This window comes from Leuciscus leuciscus (assembly GCF_965113295.1).
Source record: "Leuciscus leuciscus genome assembly, chromosome: 14".
In the NCBI taxonomy this organism is placed as follows: Eukaryota; Metazoa; Chordata; class Actinopteri; order Cypriniformes; family Leuciscidae; genus Leuciscus; species Leuciscus leuciscus.
In genome coordinates this window covers 3439096-3460278 of record NC_138738.1, presented here as the reverse complement: position 1 = coordinate 3460278, position 21183 = coordinate 3439096, and the positions used below count along the sequence as shown (strand labels likewise).

At 37.0% G+C, this 21183-nt stretch overlaps 1 protein-coding gene across 4 annotated transcripts in view; it reads left to right on the top strand.

Moving 5' to 3' along the window:
* Positions 1-21183, top strand: part of syt2b (synaptotagmin IIb) — a 47452-nt gene that overhangs the window by 5680 nt on the left and 20589 nt on the right. The window lies entirely within an intron of this gene.

Genomic DNA, 21183 nt, shown 5'->3' with positions numbered 1-21183 from the left:
TACTGAATGTTTGCCATATTCATGCACAATGCTGTTTATTGGTGAAGGTTGTCACCGTATAGATGTTAGATGATTTGCATGCATGTCAGAAAGCTGATGTATGTTTAGAACCAGTGTTATTTTAGTATTATTTACAGTACTATTATAGTATTTAGTAATATTTTGAATTAGCGTTTTAAAAAATATATTTTTTCACTTTTAATTTTAATTTTAGTTTACATTTTGTCATTTTTATTAGTTTTTGTTTTTTAAAATATTTGAATATATATACATATATATATCTATATAGATAGATAGATAGATAGATAGATAGATAGAATAGGCTATACTTAAACCTTGTATTTCAAGTTTTTTATGTTTAAGTTTTTCATCTAATATTCACATTTTATTTCAGCTTCATTTCAATTAACAAAAAACATTTTAATAGTTTTAGTTTCAGTTAACAACAACAACAACACCTTTGGAACATGTAAACGTGCATCACTCATTCTGTAGAGTTCATGCAAACATTACATTCAGAATCATTAATATTCATGATGTTATTCTGAATTGTGAATGCAGATAGTGTGAACAACTAACAGTCCAGATCGTAGCACAAGCTGATCAATACAAGCGCATGTCCCCCGAGAGCCCTGAACGCCTCTGATAGATGAGTTATATTGTGCATGCGTGTCACACCGATGCTAGTTGAACGACTAATGGAAAAACTTCAGTAACGTAATTAAGCTCACATCAGATGGGAAGCCAGAACTCTTTGCATGATAAGTGAGGGTCTTATCCTGGGCTGAACAATATGTTGTACTTAATTAAAAACACTTTGTTATGCTCATTTCCTGCCGCACCTTTATGCATTATTCAGCACTTATGTGATTATGATATAAAATAGTGTACCGTATAATTGCATAAGCATGCATTTGTTAATATATCTGTGTGTTGTTTGTAATTCATGATATGCGAGTTGGATTCACAATCAGAAATATTTACATGTTACAACCGTGAAAAGTGGCGCCTGCTGCAGACAGGTTTAGCTCTGCGTTTCGATTGGCCGTCCGCTTTAATGTCGGCTCATTAATGAATGATCGATGATCCGTACTACGGCATGATCAAATTACCAGCTAGAACCACAGGCTTGGAGAGAAGGAGTTCATATATTCTGATGCTGTAATAGAGCAATTACACTGCTCTACTGCCCCCTCCTGGCGCTCTGTCATGAGGGACCGATAATAGCAGTGTGGCCTTCACGGGTTGACATGATAGAAGTTGTCGTTTTCTTTTACATCCTCATGCTTAGGGTTGTTGTGAAAGGAAAAGCTGGTTTAAGATCAGTTGTTTAGAGGATTTCGCAATGCACTTGATTTTGCAAAACTACTTGATGACCACTATAAGTTCCACTAGGGTGAAATAATCCCACATGCTTGCATTGAAGGAGAGACGTGAGCCACATAGAGACTTAAAGGTTAAAGACTGACCTGTAATAAACCGCCTAGCAACCACTCAGCAACTGTATAGCAATGCATTTCTTCATAAAACTACCAGTTTGTTGTGTACAAGTGCAGTCGATTTGTTTTATGAATTACTGCAGGTTTATTTGGCGCTAAAGATAGAGAACACAAATGCCTGGTGATTAGTCAACGTGCTTGTTTCTCAGTGGGTCGGACATTTTCTGGGGTACTCGCTCACACTGACCTAGATTTGGATCATTTGGTTCTCCGTATCCGGTTTGGGCCGGGGGAAAATGTAGCTCTTCCTGTCGCCCACCTTACTGAACCCCGGCAGCCGATCAAACTATTTCAGGTGCCTGTGAGAGAAATATAAAGTGTGTGTGTGTCTGTGTGCGTTTAATTGTTTAAATGCATGGCTGCGTCTGAAATCGCTCTCTTGAGTTGGCACCCATTTTGAATAAGTAATTACTTCACGGCTGCTAAAAAAAGAAGTCCTATATAGTATGATATGTGCAGTATAAATGTAATCTGGACATACATTCTGCCATGTTGTCATTATCATGTGACTTACAAGCGTCAGTTATGTCATCGATTCACTGCCATTCATAAATCCTCTCCTGTGGCCTCATGGGATAGTAAAGTGTCCATCATATGCACACTTCAGAATCTCGCCGGAAGAAGTAGGTCATCCGGGGACTGTTTTCCTACTCTTTTATGAGGGTTGTGAATTCAGACACACTTCTTTTGTCACATTCTGTTTTTCGCCTGCTATGTAGTAGGGAAGTGTGTGATTTGGGACGCAGCCCAAGGTCACGTCTGGACCCCAAGATGTTCACTGTTTGAATCGCCCGATCAGAAGTGTCTCTTACGTTTATCACTTTAATGCAGTCATAATTTATAGCCTACATGTATAATAATAATGATTAATATTTACCACTGGACAACATAATCAGCCACCAAAATATTTGATCTTATAAGATGTATAGAAGTATTATTTTAGTATTATTTGTTATTGTATACTATTATAGTAATTATTATTATTTTCTATTTTTATGTGTTCAGGTTGCAATTTGATTTTAGTTTAGTGTCATTTTGATATGTGCTTATGTAATATATTTTCATTTAATATCTCTATGTAGCTTTAATTTATTTTTATTTCATGGTTACTGTATATAGATTTAGTGCTAAAAGTTTAGTTAGTTGCAATGGCAACATTTCAAATTTTATTAGGTTTACGTATCTAATAATTATATTTTATTTCTGCTTTATTTTGATTAAATTAAACAATTAAACAAAAACTATTTCTCGAAAGTTTTAGTTTTAACAGTAACAACACAACAACACTTTTTCAATCAGGCTTTAAATAGAATACCTAAAACAAACAAAAAAATTGAGAGCATTCAGAAAAGGATCATCATATTATACACATTACATATTCTGTTTGAATATTATATCACTGTATCTGTAACGCTTTTCATACGCAGGTCAAAGCGGCGCACGGCACTTGTGTTGAAGCCCTGACGCGAGTCATGTGAAGCGTCTTCAAAGAGTGTAGATGTGGGCCAGAGTTTCTGACTGGCCTAATTTGTTCGACCTTCGCGGGAGAGAGAAAGGCACTGCGGAGGAGAGAACTTGTTAAAGAGATCCTCTCCCTCACTGTGAGGCCGTGACTCCCTCCGCAGGTGCTCGCCGTCTCTCAGTTCACTCCGATCTGAGTGTATCTGCCAAATGAGTGTAGTTTCTGTGTAGCACTGCAGCTAATTTGCTCTCACGGCTTTACCAGAGGACTGCTGACTCACTTGTTCACAGTGTGTGCTGAAAAGCTTAATGCGTGCCGGTTATCCTTAAGGGGTTTCCTGTTCATAAACAGATAGACTTTTTTGTTCCAGTGTTAATCCAGTGTCAGAGTAATCTGTTGTTTTTTTAACCAAGTCTTTCAGATATGTCTTTTGAACTGAACCAAATAAGTTTCAAATGTGTCTTTTACCACTGATCGTGATCGCCATTCAAAAGTAGCCATGTATTAAGCAACATATACTGTACATCTATAAAAAAAAAATATATATATATATATATATATAAAAAAGAACCACAAAAAAGAAATGGTTTTAAGTCAGTTATTTATATGGTTTGCTGTAGTGTGTCAGTAGGGAATATCAGTTTACATTCATTTTTTTTGCCATTAATTGTAATAATCCAGTGAGATTTGTGTATGCACAAGGAGTCTGACAACAGCCGGTATGATCTGATCTCACCATCATCGAGTCCGTCTGTGATTACATGAAGAAACTGAAGAAACTGAGACAGACTAAATCCAGAAGAACTGCGGGAACGTCTCCGAGACGCTTGAAGAAACCTTCCTGCAAAGCTACTACTGTGTAAAGCACTGGCACTCGTGTTAAAATGCTGTAAAGTGAGAATGCTTTGTCAAATAAAATCACAAATTGAATTTATTTATGATTTAACGTCTATTAACTAATTCAAATCAATATATGGTGAAAACGACCCTTTGCGTTTGAAACGGCACTTGTCCAGGTGCACATGCGCATAGTTTTTCAGGGAGCTTTGCAGGAAGGTTTCAAGCGTCTCGGAGACGTTCCCGCAGTTCTTCTGGATTTAGTCTGTCTCAGTTTCTTCTGTTTCTTCATGTAATCACAGACGGACTCGATGATGGTGAGATCAGATCATACCGGCTGTTGTCAGACTCCTGGTGCATACACAAATCTCACTGGATTATTACAATTAATGGCAAAAAGAATATTTGGAAATGTAAACTGATATTTCCTACTGACACACTACAGCAAAATATATAAATAACTGACTTAAAACCATTTTTGGGGGGGAGGGGGTATTAACATGCCTAAGACTTTTGCACAGTACTGTATATATATATATATATATAACATAAATAATGTAATGTAATGACCGTAAAGGAATAGTTCATTTAAAAATGAAAATGATGTCATCAACCAGACAGTTGATGGACTTCCATAGTAGGAAAAAAAATACTTTGGAAGTCAATGGGGTCCATCAACTGTCTGGTTACCGACATTCTTCAAAATATCTTCATTTGTGTTCAGCAGAAGAAAGAAATTCATACAGATTTTAAACAACTTGATGGTGAGTAAATGATGACCGAACTTTCATTTTTAAGTGAATATTCCTTTAATTCTCAGCAAACATTGGTATATGCTAACAGTTATTAATAATTTAATTAATCAAATTATTAATAACTGATAGCATATACCAATATGTGCTGAAAATTAAAGGAATAGTTCATTTAAAAATGAAAATGGATGAACACTGCATTAACACTGGAAAAAAGTGTGTCTGTTTATGAACAGGAACTTTACCTTAAGGATAACCGGCACGCATTAAGCTTTTCAGCACACACTGTGAACAATTTGGCATATCATGCAATTAATTCTACTGGACTCTTTATTAGATTATATTTAGTATGAACCCTAATATGTATGCATGTTATCTTAAAAACTAACTGCATCAAGCTTGCACGTCCTGAGATTGTGTTTTCTGCTTGCTATCTGCACACATCTATTCAGGGTGAACCTTGCCTTTTGTACTTTTCCACCAACAAGCCAAGATTTTGACAAGGGCATCAGTGATATCAGGTTTACACTGCCACTGCAATGTGTTAGAAATGCAGCACTGAGTTCAAATTGCCTGCGCTGCAGTCGTCAGTTCGGTTTGCATTAACGGGGAGATCGGATCTGACAGGAGACAATGGCGGTGAAACGCCCTGAAAATGACAAGTCAGATAAGAGGGAAATTCCTGGAAATGACCCTAGCTTTTAATGGCCGCATCAATAATTTTCATCCTCTGAAAGGAGAACATTGTCTTTACGTCTTCAATGAGAAATTAAGAAACAATGAATTCGCTTCGATTTTACTGTGGAACTCTTGTGAATGTGATATATGAGTTTGATTAGTTTCTTAAAAGGATATAGTTCACCCAAAAATTGCAATTCTATCATTTACTCACACTCATGTTGTTTCAAACCTTTCGTTCTTCTGTAGAACACACACAAAAGCATATATTCTGAAGACTATCATAAGTGTTATGTACTATTATAATAGGTATTAATATTTTGAATTAGCTTTTATATTTTATATAGCTTGCATTTAGTTTAAGTTATGTTCTTTTGTCATTAGTAGTTTTTGTTTTCTTTTAGAAATTAATCTTTGATTTAGTTTTTAGTAATTTTATTTCTTCTACTTAAACTTATTACAGTCAGTTGCGACATTTCAAATTTTCGTTTAAGTTTTTCATCTTAATATGTGATTTTATTTCAACTATTTTAATACAAAAGACAAATATTTAACAAAATAATTTTCATGTATTAAACTTTTTTATTTTTTATTACCAATGTGTGAACAGCTTGTAACAAAACTTTAAAAACGAGACCTTCTCCAGCTGATGTTTATGTGAAGGACGCGCACTCCAATGTTCAGGATACTGCCATAATAACCATTCTGTACTGTAATGTCAATGTGACATGCAAAGAAAAGGGAGTATAGTCTCCTATAGTGTAACATAGCCATATCTATATATTCTAGAGTCTCAAATATACTTTATAATAATAAAAAAAGTTTACATATTCATCTAAACGTTGCTCTCGGCAGCGTGGACGGCGTCGGGATGTTCGTTTACAGTACACCGCTGCAAAGATATTTACAACTTTGTACTTTGTACGAAAAAAACTTCACCGTGAGTTTATCAGGACCTTTAGTCACGTTCAGTCTCGTAGATGTTACACGTGCACGCGAGCAAACTCGAGTAGTAAGTTGCTGGGTGCAGTTCACTTAACGGCCACCGGTGTCGCTAATAACAAGGTTTCTGAATTCTACATATAGCCCCTTTAAATATGCTGCAACCAAGGGCTATTCCATAGAAGAAAGTCAAAAAAGGGGGAGCAAATAATCTCAGAATTTTCATTATTGTCTGTACTATCCATTTAAATTTCAGCCTCACTGTGATGCTATCAAATGCAAATTTAATGCTGGCCCCAAAAGTTGTTTTTCAGACAGAATGACGCACACGTTACCTTTCCCCAAAGGCGTATCTGTTTCCTTCAGCGGGTCTGCAGTCTTGGAAATGGATTTCGTTATCAATCAAAATAACTGCACAGGGGGTCTGCAACTGGCCAGACGTGTGTTGAGTGTTTATGAACAGATTCAGTCTGAAATGCTTTCATTTATGCAATCATTTATGGCAAAAAGATTATTGTTATTATTATTTATTTTTATTTATTTTTTTACTTGGGCCAGTAAGTAACCACCAAGCAATCATCTAGCAATGCCCTGCCTTAAAGTAGAAACAACATAAAATGACAGCCCTTGTAAAAATCAGAAATCATGGACCTTGGCAAAATGAACTCTACATATTGTAATTTGTAAGTACTATTTGATTAGTGTTAAGAGCCTCAGTTTGTTATACATTTTACAGCATTACATCAGAATTACCAGAAGTTCCTCAGCTAAGCTTAACTGATTTGTATACAGATTTGCATGACATATTTTTATTGGAGGTTGAAATTACAGTTCAACATTTGCGTATGCCATTTTTTTGACTGGTTGTACAGCTCTTTGTTTAACAAAACATGTAATTATATTAGGGAGATAGCTCTGAAATCTTCTGTATTAATGTATAGAATTGGGCAATGGATGACTGTTCTTCTTCTGCAAGTTCAATACTTTCACATAGTTCCAATTCAAAATGTTCACAAGTCATTTGAAAGCAGCTTCTCAGATAAGTGTGCTTCAATGCCACCGTGAACAGGTGAAAAGTGGTGAAGAAAAAGATGGAGGAAGAAACCAGACTTTTATAGACGACTCTTTATATGATAGTTTGTAAAAGTGGGACATTCCCATTTAATTAAGAGCATGATTGCATTGGACAAAGTATTTATAAAAAGGATATTTATCAGTGACGAGCCGTAGTTTGATATTTCCTGATTTGCTCTGTTATGCATCTTTGGGCTGAAGAGTAATTGAAGTAGAAAGCCCCATTATTGATCATGTGGTTAATTAGCCCAAATGGGCTCAGGCCAATCTGTCTGGTCGTATTCTGATGAAGAGTGTGTAATGATTACACAGCGAGTTGAAAGCGTTTGAGCTTTGACAACATCCACCCCATCGTCAGAAGAAAGAAATAATAAATTAGATTTTGCTTAACGATGTTTGTAAGCATATTGAGTAGTTGTGCTTGCAGTCAATCATATTTTTTGTGATAACGCAGTGAAACATGCCAAATTGTTCAGACATCATTTTTGGCCAGGCTCTCATACAAAGAAATTATGAACACACGACAAAACAAGAAAGAACCAATGAAATATTAATAGCTGATTATGTTGTAGTGGATATATGCTTTTTTCCTGTGCGCTTTTTGTTTTTCTATGCATTTTGCCTTTTTTTGTTTGCAAATAATTGTGTACCTTAAAGGGATAGTTCACCCAAAAATGAAAATTCTCTCATTAATTACTCATCCTCATGTCGTTCCAAACCTGTAAGACTTTCGTTCATCTTTGAAACACAAATGAAGATCTTTTTGATGAAATCTGAGAGCTTTCTTTCCCTCCATTGACAGCTACGCAACTACCACTTCGACACTTCAAAAGTTCATAAAGAGATTGTAAAACTAATCCATATGAACTAATCAAAATTTTCTGAAGTAATAATAAATAAGTATAAACAGATTTATTTATTTAAAGTGAAGTGATACCTGATCATTTATATGAGATACAACCAGTCATTTAACAACAAATCTATTGGGCCCTATTTTAACGATCTGAAACGCAAGTATCAAGCGCGAAACGCAAGTAATTTTGTGGGCGGATCTCGCAAATCTAAAATGTGTTGGTCTGAAGTAGCTTCATTATTCATAGGTGTGGTTTGGGCGTAACGTGAAATAAACCAATCAGAGCGTCATCTCACATTCCCTTTAAGAGCAGGAGTGCTTGTTCCATGCCGGATTGCTATTATAACGGCAGATTTGCCAGACGCACGCCAGGAGCGGTTCACAGCCGAGGAGACCGACGTTCTCATCAGGGCGGTAAAACACAGAGACGTGACATTGGGGATGGAGAAACCCACACAAATTAGCTTCGGTTAAACAGGCATATAATAATTTGGGTAAATGTGTAAGCTAGATTTATGCCTATTTTTTCACATCTTCATGGACACAACAATGATTTCCCTCGTGTGTTAATATTTTTCCTTGTAATAATGTATGGTTTTCTAAAAATGAGAACTGCTGGTTCTGTGTAGATGAGATAATCAAAGTGTATGTGCGTTGTGCACACGCTACATTGATTATGGCCAAGCATGCGCCCTTAAAATAGCATATGAATAACATGCGCGACGCACCACTGACTTTAGACGAGGTTTGTCCTGGTCAGTGGCGGAATTGTTTTCTGAAACTGCAAAATAGCACCAGGGAACACGGTTTGCGCCGGGAACACGCCTCCTCTTTGCGCTGAACCACTCCCGGGAGCGCAAGTTCATTTCCTAATTTACCGTGCGTCTGTGGAGGGAAAAGTCCGTTGTGCGTGGGTGTAAAATAGGAATGATACATGCATAAATATACAAAGTCAATTGCGCTGGGTGCAAGATAGGGCCCATTGAGTTAACCCTGCCATGAAACAGGACAATCCTGTGGCTGAATGAAATGAAAGCTTTTTGATTGTAATTGCTTTGATTAAGAAACAATGGCAGTGTCCTGGTGCGGTGTGATGGATGCGAAAGCAGGGTATTCTCTCGATAAAAGCAGCACGCCAGCGGCCGAGAATGAATGAAGCTCTTCAGCCTTTCATACAAATTCAATTACCATTCAGTGTAAAAAAAATGGCATCCAAACCTTCTGATGCTGAGTGCTGACTCATAATGGAAATTTGTACTTGCACTGCATTTGACATGGCTTTTGACATCCATTTCCCCCTTTATTAGATGGGATGTGATGCTACTTTGGTACAAGCACACTATATTGAACTAAAAGGTAAACTGATTAAATGAATATTAATGACCATAGAGAGATCTGTGCTTGATTTTGAAGTAATGGTTGTTAAATGCAATAGGACACAACTTTGAAGGCTTTGAAACTTGTACAGAAAACAAATACTCGGATGACCATTGTGTTTCTTCATATTACATCTATATGCAGCTAGTGCACTAAAATTGATAAATGTAACTTTTACATCATCATCTGTGCTTTTTCAGTGATATCATATAGGGCTGTTTAGATATTTTTCCTGGAAAACAAGTCAAAAAGAACAGATTAGTAAATGTATTTTGTAGCGCTATATATCAGAAGTCAGCGATATATCAAAAGGACTATCCCACATTTAATGCAGTGCAGTGTGACGCTACACCTGACAGACTTCTGCTTACCTAGCAGACTGTGTTAATGAACCGTGTGTGTGTGTGTGTGTGTGTGTGTGTGTGTGTGTGTGTGTGTGTGTGTGTGTGTGTGTGTGTGTGTGTGTGTGTGTGTGTGTGTGTGTGTGTGTGTGTGTGTGTGTGTGTGTGTGTGTGTGTGTGTGTGTGAGAGAGAGAGAAAGAGAGAGAGAGAGAAAACCGGTGGGTGAATCACTCCGCTCGATGCGCCCTCTAGCTTTATATTCCCGGATAAACCTCTGCATTGCAGCATTACTTGCAGAAGCTGAGTAAAGCACAGAGAGAGAGAGAGAGAGAGAGAGAGAGAGAGAGAGAGAGACTGATAGAGAGAGAGAGAGAGTGTGAGAGAGAGAGAGAGAGAGAGAGAGAGAGAGAGAGAGAGAGACTGATAGAGAGAGAGAGAGAGAGTGAGAGAGAGAGAGAGAGAGAGAGAGAGAGAGAGAAGCCCCTGCCCGACTGAAGTTGTGTGACATTCATATTTAAACAGGATGTAGAACTATCGTTTGAATTAAATTGCTGTTGGTTTCTCTTTTAATAATACATTTAATGTTTGTACATTTGTGTACACTTCATTGTGTATAATAGATTTTTTTTTGTATATTTAAAAACTATTCATATTAATATTTATAATATTTATATGTAATAAACCAACTTTCATTTTATGGTGGAAGAACACTTATTTTTTTATTATATATATTTTATATTTTATTATTATTATTATTATTATTATTTAATATTTATTTATTATTAATATTTATTTTACTTGAAAACTATGTAGTGGACATTATGTGGAAAATCGTTTGATAGCTGTTCATGTTTTTTTGTGTGTGTGTGTTTTTACAGTATTAAACTTAGTTTAGCAGAAGTGTGACGTATGTAAAATAATGTATAATCAACCAGGGAATAATAGGCTTAATTAATCAAAAATGAATTGTTAATAATTTACTTTTGTTTCTTGTGTTGGACAGTTGAAGTGTATCTTGTCTGACTGTGCACTGAATGTCATTGAATTGTAATTCAGTAAATTCTTCTTCCCGTCATTATTTTCACATTTTAATTCAGCATCCTCTGTCTTCCGGCTAGTAAACCTGCTAAGCGTCCGTGTCAGGCTGTGTGTTATAAACTCCCGCACAGTCACTGTCTTACAACAGAAGCAGTTTAAGGCCCTTGTTTGAGTGAGCATTAACTATTCATCCTTTTCTCGGCTGAGTGAACTTGTGTGTTTTTTCAATATAGCGTTCTGTTCAGAATATAAGACGACCCCCCCCCCCCCCGCCCCTTCTCAAGATGTATCTTTTGAAAACAGGCTTTTTGATAAAGAAAATGCTTTATTTTAAAATCATTTTGATGCACACATTTAATGTTTTGTATCCACATTATTCCTACGCCCCATGACTCACGAATTATGGGTGTGACTTCCGTTAAGCTGTAAACAGTCAGTGAAAGACTAGCTCTGTGGATGCAATAATATATATTTTTAAACTCTGTACAATGACATTACATTATTCTACTCATCCTTCAACCATTGAACATTAAAAGGACATTTAAAAGTGCAAAAGCATCAACAAGGTACTTTCAACAGACCATGAATAACCCCAAAAGTGTGAATCTTTCCACAGCAAAATCGGACGGTTAAATATCACTGTGGTAATCTGTATTATGTAACATACGTTGCCTTAATAATAATAATAATAATAATGAATATATATTTATTTATTTATTTACTTCAGCATTTCGTGATACTATTTCAAAGTGATTTCAGTCATTTTGACAGATTATAAATTGTATTTACTTGTGAAAAACAAACCTGAAAGAGACGTGAGGTTTTGGGGAGAAAAAGAGAGATTCTTCGTGCATTCCAGTGAATTATTAATGGCATATATCATAAATTAAATCGGGAGAACAGACTACAAATGTGAAGTATATGTTGACCTTTTTCATATTTTTACAGTGGATTGCAAAGGTGAAAAATAAAAATAATCTTGAGGAAAAGAAAGCAGTGACTGAAAAGAGCTCCTGCCATAGATATTCTTGCTATAACATGTCACATGTTACGTTATTCTCTTGTTATTCTTAAATAAAACATGAAAGAAAACTGATTGAGTCAACCTGACGGATAAGCTTTATTTGTAGGGAAATCTTATGATTTGAAATTATTCGTTTCAGTCTTTTTGAATGAAAGTTCCCAAAACCGGAAGACAGTGCCACCTATAATTCAAAACGCAGTAAACTCGTCAGGAATAAGGTGGATTGAAAATGTGGTAAATACTGGTAAAATGTACCAACTTTCACATTTAAAAATAAACACTTCTTGGCATACCATAAAGATAACCTGTAGCCCATGAATTATATAACAATTAGGCTATTCATCTCATAGTGAAAATCATGTAGCCTATCAAAATTTCATAAACACTAGGGGCCCTATTTTACCGATCTGAAACGCAAGTATCAAGCGCGAAACGCAAGTAACGTTGTGGGCGGATCTCAGGTGCTGTTGCTATTATACCGGCGGGATAAATGACTCTTGCGCCCGACGCAAATCTAAAATGTGTTGGTCTGAAGTAGCTTCATTACTCATAGGTGTGGTTTGGGCGTAACATGAAATAAACCAATCATGTCACATTCCCTTTAAGAGCAGGCGCGCTTGTTCCATGGCGGATTGCTATTATAACGGCGGATTAGCCAGACGCACGCCAGGAGCGGTTCACAGCCGAGGAGACCGACGTTCTCATCAGGGCGGTAAAACACAGAGAAGTGACATTGGGGATGGAGAAACACACCCAAATTAACTTTGGTTAAACAGACGTATCAAAATTATGGTAAATGTGTAAGCTAGATTTATGCCTATTTTTCACATCTTCATGGACACAACAATGATTTCCCTCGTGTGTTAATATTTTTCCTTGTAATTATGTATGGTTTTCTAAAAATGAGAACTGCTGTGTCTGTGTGTAGATGAGATAAGCAAAGTGTATGTGCGTTGTGCACACGCTACATTGATTATGGCCAAGCATGCGCCCTTAAAATAGCATATGAATAACATGCGCGACGCGCCACTGACTTTAGACTAGGTTTTTCCTGGTCTGTGGTGGAATTGTTTTCTAAACCTGCAAAATAGCACCAGGTAACGTTTGTGCCAGAATACACCGGCGCTCTTTGCGCTCTTTGCGCTGAACCGCCCCCGGGCGTTTCTGTGACTGTTTGCGTTTCTAAGACTGTCTTTCTGCTCGCGATCTTCTAACAATACACCGTATTTCTTTGCACACTTGTGTTACGCGTATTTGGCGGCACCTATTGTTGCGGGTGTATTACCGGCATGTAAAAGTCTAGACCCTGAATATAAGACGAATCCTTATTCAGATTATGTATGGGCATCTGCTTACATGCTGGTTTGTGAGTGTGTGAATAGACTTCAGGCAGATCAATAATTCATAGGCCATCTCAGCTATTTACCCTGTGACCTCTCCTCCCCATGCGTCTTTATATATGTCACACTGACTGCACACTACCAGACCTTTGATCCACATGTTACGTCACACTCGTTCTTGATGAAATAATGAGCATAAACAATTCTAGCCATACATTGTTGACTTCTGAAATGTGAATGAAAAAATGTGAATGCTCTCTAGGTATATTAGTTTCCTCTGCTGATTCTCTAAACGTCACTGCCGACGCTCAGAGAGTCTTAATATGCGATTTGTTAAAGTTAAGCTGTTAGTATTTTTATAGCTAGCTACCTTGATAACAACACGTCTGGTTTAATGACTCAGATATTTAAAGGGAACTCTGTAGCCCCCTTGAGTATTGAGGATGGTTGCCACTATATTAACTCAAGAACACATTAATGTTTAAAACAGGACTGTGCCCTTGCTAAGCGTTGCTGTCTACGTGCTTAGAGTATGTTTTATGCTTAGTAGGAGATGCTACATATGCAACATCTGTCTAAATGCCAAAATATAGTACATAACTATATTGATCATATTCCTGGAAGCTTTGCTGCATTATACCAAAATATATCCTGTGGGCCTGAAGCAATACTAAATGTTTTATTAGTAGTGCTGGTTGACGTAAGCATCACTTTTATTACTGATCATATTTAAGGGTTATGGATTTGAACAAACCCCTAACATGAGTTGGTATCATTTGTGCCACACTATAGAAGTCATTAGATTCACCACTGCCTCTTTTTGGTGTATTTTATGAAATGCAGGCAGATGCTGTTCAGTACGGCTCAAACTGGGTTTTCATTGGTAGGACTTGATGCTTGATCCAGAAAATTCAGTGCCTAAGGGCTTCTGAACTAAACAAATGATATCAATGAATCCAGATGGACTGAATGTAATTGCCTTTGTGAGTATGATGGATGAAAAGCATATTGTTTCCGCTTTCTCTATGAGGAACTTGAATGTTTTTGTGCTAATGTTTGTAGGTTTTGTGCACATGCACACTCAAAAACAGATTTATTTTGACCATTACTTAACGTAAGTTATTTGTACTAATGTAATAAAATGCAATAGTTAACATTAATTTAATATGTAAATGTTATGCATTTAATGAATATGCATGCCTGCAGAATTTCAACACTCGTTATGCAACTCTCATAACTCTCGTTCTCAGCTTCGTTCTCATTTAAATCCTTTTAAATTCTATCTGGGATTGGTGATGATGTGTAATATTTAAATTGGGGGAAAGAAGTGGAGTAAGAATATAAGATTTGCTGCAGTTTAGCATTGTTCAGACTGTCCGTCTGAATCCGATATTTGTGCATATCTGATTGGAATCCGATCATATTTAGCAAGAGTGAACAGCAACAACAAAAAAAAAAAAAAAAAAAAAATTTGATTTTTACATATTTGTTTTGAGCTGCATTCATACGTGGTTTGAAATCCTATTCAAATCGTATTTCTGGAAATCTAATTTAGCGTGGTTTATGTAACTATCTAACACCAGGTAAAACATAAACATGTCAGACATTGTTATAGAAAGCATGCTGAAAGTCGCTGCAAAGAAAAAAGTTGTGTTGTTGCAAGTGCCGGTCGAGCAGAAAATGACAATATGACGAAAACACGTTTTAAAGCCGCACGTTTCCTACGTTTCTGCCGCTGTCTTAGAAAACACAGTAGTTCAGCGCGCCGGACACATATTGGCATTTTGTAAATAAGACAACATCTCTATTGCAAACCCCTCCACGTTGTTGTTGTTGTTGTTGTTGTCGTTTTGACGCAATGCAACGTGATTGCCATAGAAGCGAATGCAGATATTCCAGAAAACGAAAGAGAAGCATGGAAACACACAAATCAGATCTTAACAGTTGCGAAATACACAGCATGGACAGTCAATCATTTAGATCAGGGGTCTCATTTATAAAACTGTGCGTAGGATCCTCACTATAAGTGTGTGTGCGCCCGGAAGCCAAAAATGGCGTACGCAAAAAAAATATTCAGCCTTATAAAACCGTGCGTACGCCAGAACCTGCGCTGAATTCCCTTTATAAATCCCAGTTAGCAGAAGATTGTGCGCACGTGCGTCTCCTCCTCGAAATAACCATATATTGAGCTTACAACGCCTATAGTTTTACTGTGCATATCATTTGCATATGCATATTCATCCACGTGATAACATGTTTAACGGTACAAGACATTTGGAAAATATGAGATACAGATGTGCCGTCACATTACATTGCTAAAAATAATTTAGTAGCCCATCCTTGCCTTGTTTTTTAACAATAAATCAAAATAGTATAAAATGCATTTCAGAGAAAGTTTTTCTCAATCTTGTCCACTGGCAAAATAGTATTTTTAATTTCTTTATATTTTTAATGGAAACAGATAGGCCTTATTATTGTGCATTATTGATCATTATTTGCGCGAAAATATTTCCTCAGACCATATCATGCGCTAAGCAATCCTCGCTGTAGTTAAAACATTAAAACACAGCATGCCACAGGAAAAGTGTTCAAAAGCATCGCATCTACTACAAATATTTATATTTATTATAATATAAAACATTTTGGTAATGATTTCATGTAATTTAAGTGCTCAACTCCATTAATGAGAATGGCATATTTAATCTAAATAGTATATCAGATGTAGCCTAAAGCACAGTTTAAATCATTCTTTTATTTATTGAAACTGTTATTGTGTACATGCACTGTATTTATGATTAGGACTCATAATGAAGATTTAAAGTGGTTTTCCTTCATCTGCCGTCAGTCCCTCAGATCACCACCGGTGTCGCCAAACTGCTCCGTCTCCAAAACGTTCGTACGCATGGGTCAGAGTTTGCGTTCAGGTGCGCGAAAATTTCCCGTCCAGTTTGTTTTTATAAATCACAACTTATGCGTCGGAAGTGGCGTACGCCTCTTTCAATCGGATACACAAATAATCGGATTTGGACTTGCAATGTGAACATAGCCATTGTTTGTCTCCTAAGTAGTCTTGGCATAAATAGGAAATGTCCCATTCTACATGTCAGTCTGGATTGGGGCAGAGCCATAGAGAGAGAGAGTTGCGACACTCTTTGATGTCGCCGCTATGGCTGTCACGTGGTTCATGTAAGCCCCAATAGTTCCAAAACGTACGCTGGCTGTCATGTTCTTCTATGGGACAGACAGCAGCGATTGCATTATTGAACGGTAAATATAAAATAAAACACACACCCAAGTACTTTTTCAGCTGTTATTGCATTATGTTAATGTCAGTTTTGCATTTGGAGATAAGTTTTAGGCTATATTTTTGGAGGGAAAAGCTTAGTGTTCATGTTCGCATGGGTAGTAGCACTGGCTTTAGCGGCTCTAACTTAACTTTTCCATATCATTCATCTGATGATGGACGTCTCATGATATTTATTTTAGCACAACTGGGCTGTATTAGGCTATTGATTCCCGTGATTTTGCTTATAAATTTTGATTCAGCCATTAGCCTACCTTCGTGATCACGCAAAGAGGTCTGCCGTGGCGGTCCGTTCAGAATTCGCTTAGAAGCTAGCTCACTTCTTCTGATGAAAGTGGCCACCCCCAGGACCACAACGTGAAACATGATCATGTTAAGACTAAGAATATTATTTTAAGATTAAGGCCATACACATTATCAAAACTATAACAGATTAAAAACGAATTTAAGCATGACTGATACAAATGAAGGTTTTCAAATAAAATATTTTTTATTAAACAATGACAGACAACAAAAATGTGTGCTTGTGTGTGTGAACAAGAAAAACAAAAACCAGGGACAGGTGATCCATGAAACAGACAGGACTGGTGATGGCCATAACAATCCTAAAGGTCCAGCATTGTTCTCACAAGCCGCTTCACTCAAGACAATAATAACATAATGAAAAGTTAGTAGCAGCTATATCCCAAAAAAATTAAATTAAAAAAAAGTTGCTATAAAGGTGGTAGCGATTCATTACCGAACTCTTAGCTGACGAAGTCGCGCTAGCTAACTAACGTTAGCTAGCAGGCAGTGCTTGAAAATTGGTTGAAACAACCAACATAAAATATAAATAATTACGCTGTGCATGTACAAATGAAGACCAGTATAAGCATCGCAAAGGGCCTCTGATACAATATAGACAGTTGACAATTCAAAAGAGGTCGATATTTCGGCAACTTAACTCAGGAACAATTCGACGCGCAGCAATGTAAGTGAATGGTGTCCAACGCCCAAATGACAGTGTTTGGAACTATTCCGATCTTCATATCCCGGAAGTAGGCGGTTAAAAGCGCCGCCATTATTTACAACGGAGGTCTATGGGAGTGTCGCAACTCTCTCTCTCTATGGCTCTGGATTGGGGTATTTCCGTCATTCTTCCCCAGCTCGTGCCTGATTGGACCAGTATTGCACACATCACACAAGCAGCCGTAAATCTACCCGGCTCAGGACAGCCGTTTCTGTTTAGCGTATAAATCATGAAACAATCAGTGAAAGAGGCTTTGGCGCAATGACAAAGGTTTTTCGTCTTGGTCGTAACTAGAAATGTGTTGAGTGACGCATGAGAGCAGAACAATTTAACATACTATTATTTCTTACAGACTTTTATACAGTTTTTCCTCACGATGGTTGCAAAAATGTGGGGAAAAAGTGTCCTGTGGTCTAAATGTAAATGTGCAAAGTCATTTCATGACTAAATAACTGGACAGTGGTCATTAGATATGATATAACCATACCTCATTATTTTTAATGGAAACAATTAAAGATTACACAGGAGTCTGTGACACTTACTGTTAATTCATAGTGTATGAAATCACACGCTTCTCTAGAGCTAAAATTGGGACATTTTTCTACATTTTGGGTTAATTAGATGGACTGGAGCTGCTAGATTCATGTTTTGTCGTCTATATAGGTCATTTTATGGGCTTGGATGTAGGTTAGATTATTGTCAGGAAATTCATATCTTCCGTCAGGGACTTGAAAGCCTGACAGGATGATCTTTATAATGTCTACAGTGATAATTGAGGGTTACTGTATTTCCTGACAATTTAATCAGGAAATTCACTAACCGTTGCTGTCTGAATAAATCTTTATGAATTTAATATCGGCTGCATCAAACTGGTGATTCAGCTTCGCTGTACGAGGTATATTATCCGGTTTTGTAGAGGAAGTGCGGCTCAGTTTGCACGGGTTCAGAGCGCTGGATCGGGGATGACGGACCCCATCTGGCAGGCGCTGGCCGGGTCGTGTGGTTGATGTATGGCGCCGTGCCACCTCAGCACTTTACACATGCACACTCAATATTCACAAGGGGAATTTCCCAAAAAACAGCAGACTGAGGTTGCATTACCTGTGGGAATAATGTTAATTATGCAATATATTGGCTGATATTTTGATATTTGGCATTTTAAAAATGTGTATTAAAAACATGTACTTAAATGTGACATGAAGAACCATTTGCTGCATATGAACACTGTGAGTATGATCAGACAGATTGATTGATTGACAGCCATTTCTGAGATTGTCATCTTGGCCGATTAACAGAAATGTTGTGATGTGTCAGTTCCAAAATCTGCCTGCTTGTCGATTAAATGTGTATTTTGTATTTATTTTTTTACTCAAGGTCAAATAAGTGTTTGTACAATTTCGTGCATGTCTCATGTGCCATTTTAAACTATATCATGTATTGTTTCCCAGCTGATCTGGGTTTTTCCATGGCTGATGTCGAGACTGAAATCTAGAGAGTAGAGTGGCCAATACAGCTAATAACATTTAAATATCCACAGTATTAACTATAATTCTTTCAAATTTCACATCAACATTGTTTTTATGGAGAAAATACTTATTATCATCCATTCATAATGCTGTCATTTGATTTTTAAATGGAACTATCATCTATTAATCACACTATCAATCGGCCAAGCGAATGCGATTAATCGACCTGCCAAATACACATCTGTTGATATTATATTTTGGCATTATATTAATAAACCTGCTCTTCAGCAGTGGTATTTTAGTATTTATTTATATTATAGTATTCATTATAAAAATAAAATTTATATTATCAGGTTTCATTTTAATTTTACTAATTTTATGTGCTTTTGTCATATTTGTTAGTTAATATTTCTATGTATAAGCTTTTTTATTTCAATTTTAGTTTTGGTAATTTTAGTACCTTAATTTATTTTAGGTAGTTGCCAAGGCAATATATATATAATCTAAATTAAGGATATTTGAATTATCTTTTTTTTTATTACATTTACATTTAATAATTTAGTAGACACTTTATATCCAAAGCGACTTACAAATGAGGAGAGCAATAGAAGTAATCAACAATAGGGCAATAATATGCAAGTGCCGTGATTGGTCAGAGTTATTCTAGCATTTTTTTTTTTTTTTTATATATATAGTGTATTTTAATAATACTAAGTGTTAGTATTAATGGGTCAAGTGCTAAAGAAAAAGTTGCGTCTTCAGCAGTTTCTTGAAAATGGTTGGAAGAATTAAGGTAAAGGTCCGTGAAAGTGATGTTGTGCTTCTTTGTGATGGGACCACAAGGCGCCGTTCACTTGCAGAACATAGGGCACATACTGTAGGTCTGAGGTAATGAGTTTAGGGGAGCAGAGCCAGTGGTTGTTCTGAAGGCAAACATCAGTGTCTTGAATTTGATGCCAGTGGGAATTGGCAACCAGTGCAGTTTTCTGAGGAGAGGAGTGACGTGTGTCTGTTCGGCTCATTAAAGACCACTCTTTCTGCTGCATTCTGGATCAGTAGGTAATAGGTAATAATAGCAACACTACAACATCTCTCTCTCTCTCTCTCTCTCTCTCTCTCTCTCTCTCTCTCTCTCTCTCTCTCTCTCTCTCGCCCCCACTGTTGTTAATTTCTCTGAATAATCAGTATTGACATCAGCTCTACTGCTGTGCTGTCAGCTCTCTATTGTGTGAGATCACAGGGCACAGAAGCCCACTGGGCAATGAATCTTTCATTCATATCCATCTATATTCATGCATATATTTTTTTTTTTTACTCATCCCTTTTCCCATTGTGTGTACTCAAATGAGCTGAGGAAACACTTCTGCCACCGGATCTGATTAGTAGTGGTCTTTGCTATACTACTGCTCACATGTAGGGATCTGAGTTTTAAGTGTCGGCGTGTAACTCACCCCTGCACTGATTGTTTTAAAGGTATGAATGACACCTCAAATTGAGGAGACGTGTGATGTTTTGAAGCGATCTGATATACATTTTCCCCTAGCAGAGGATCAAATCTCCTAGACTTGCATTGAAGGAGCGACCCGAGCCATATTTAGAGGCCAGAATATCAGGGACTCTTTTCATGCAAGACAGTTGGACATTTTTACATGCAATAAAGATCTCGCCTGCCATTCAGCCATTAAAAACACCCAGGAACAGTGTGTGCACGATGAGCCAATTTGTGCTTTAAAATATGACAGAACACAGCGTTCTCAGCTCACTTAGTACTGCAGGTGTTTAAACATACATATTTTTTTGTTTTGTTTTTTAAGAAAAAGGCCATTTATAGCTGATTATGCTCAACTGCCCTTTCCCAAAATTTTTGGACTAGCTGTAACCATGAATATTTTATGAAAATTTCCATAATAATGTGATGCATAATGCTAAACTGTCTTGCAAAATGCCAGATAGTTGACATTAACTGCGCCACACTTTTCTTCATTTTGTTTTTCCTCTTAGGGTTGTGAACCGCACATCTCCTGGTTTATTGCGGACCAGCCTCATGAGACTTGCATGAGAAAAATCGCAATGTTCTGTTGTCGGAATTGTCTTTGCTATTCTCTCCGTTTCTCTCGTTCCTTCCCACACGCAGCAGAAGTTTCTCTGCACACCTGGACAGTTTCCCCCTGGTATTTCAGAGGATA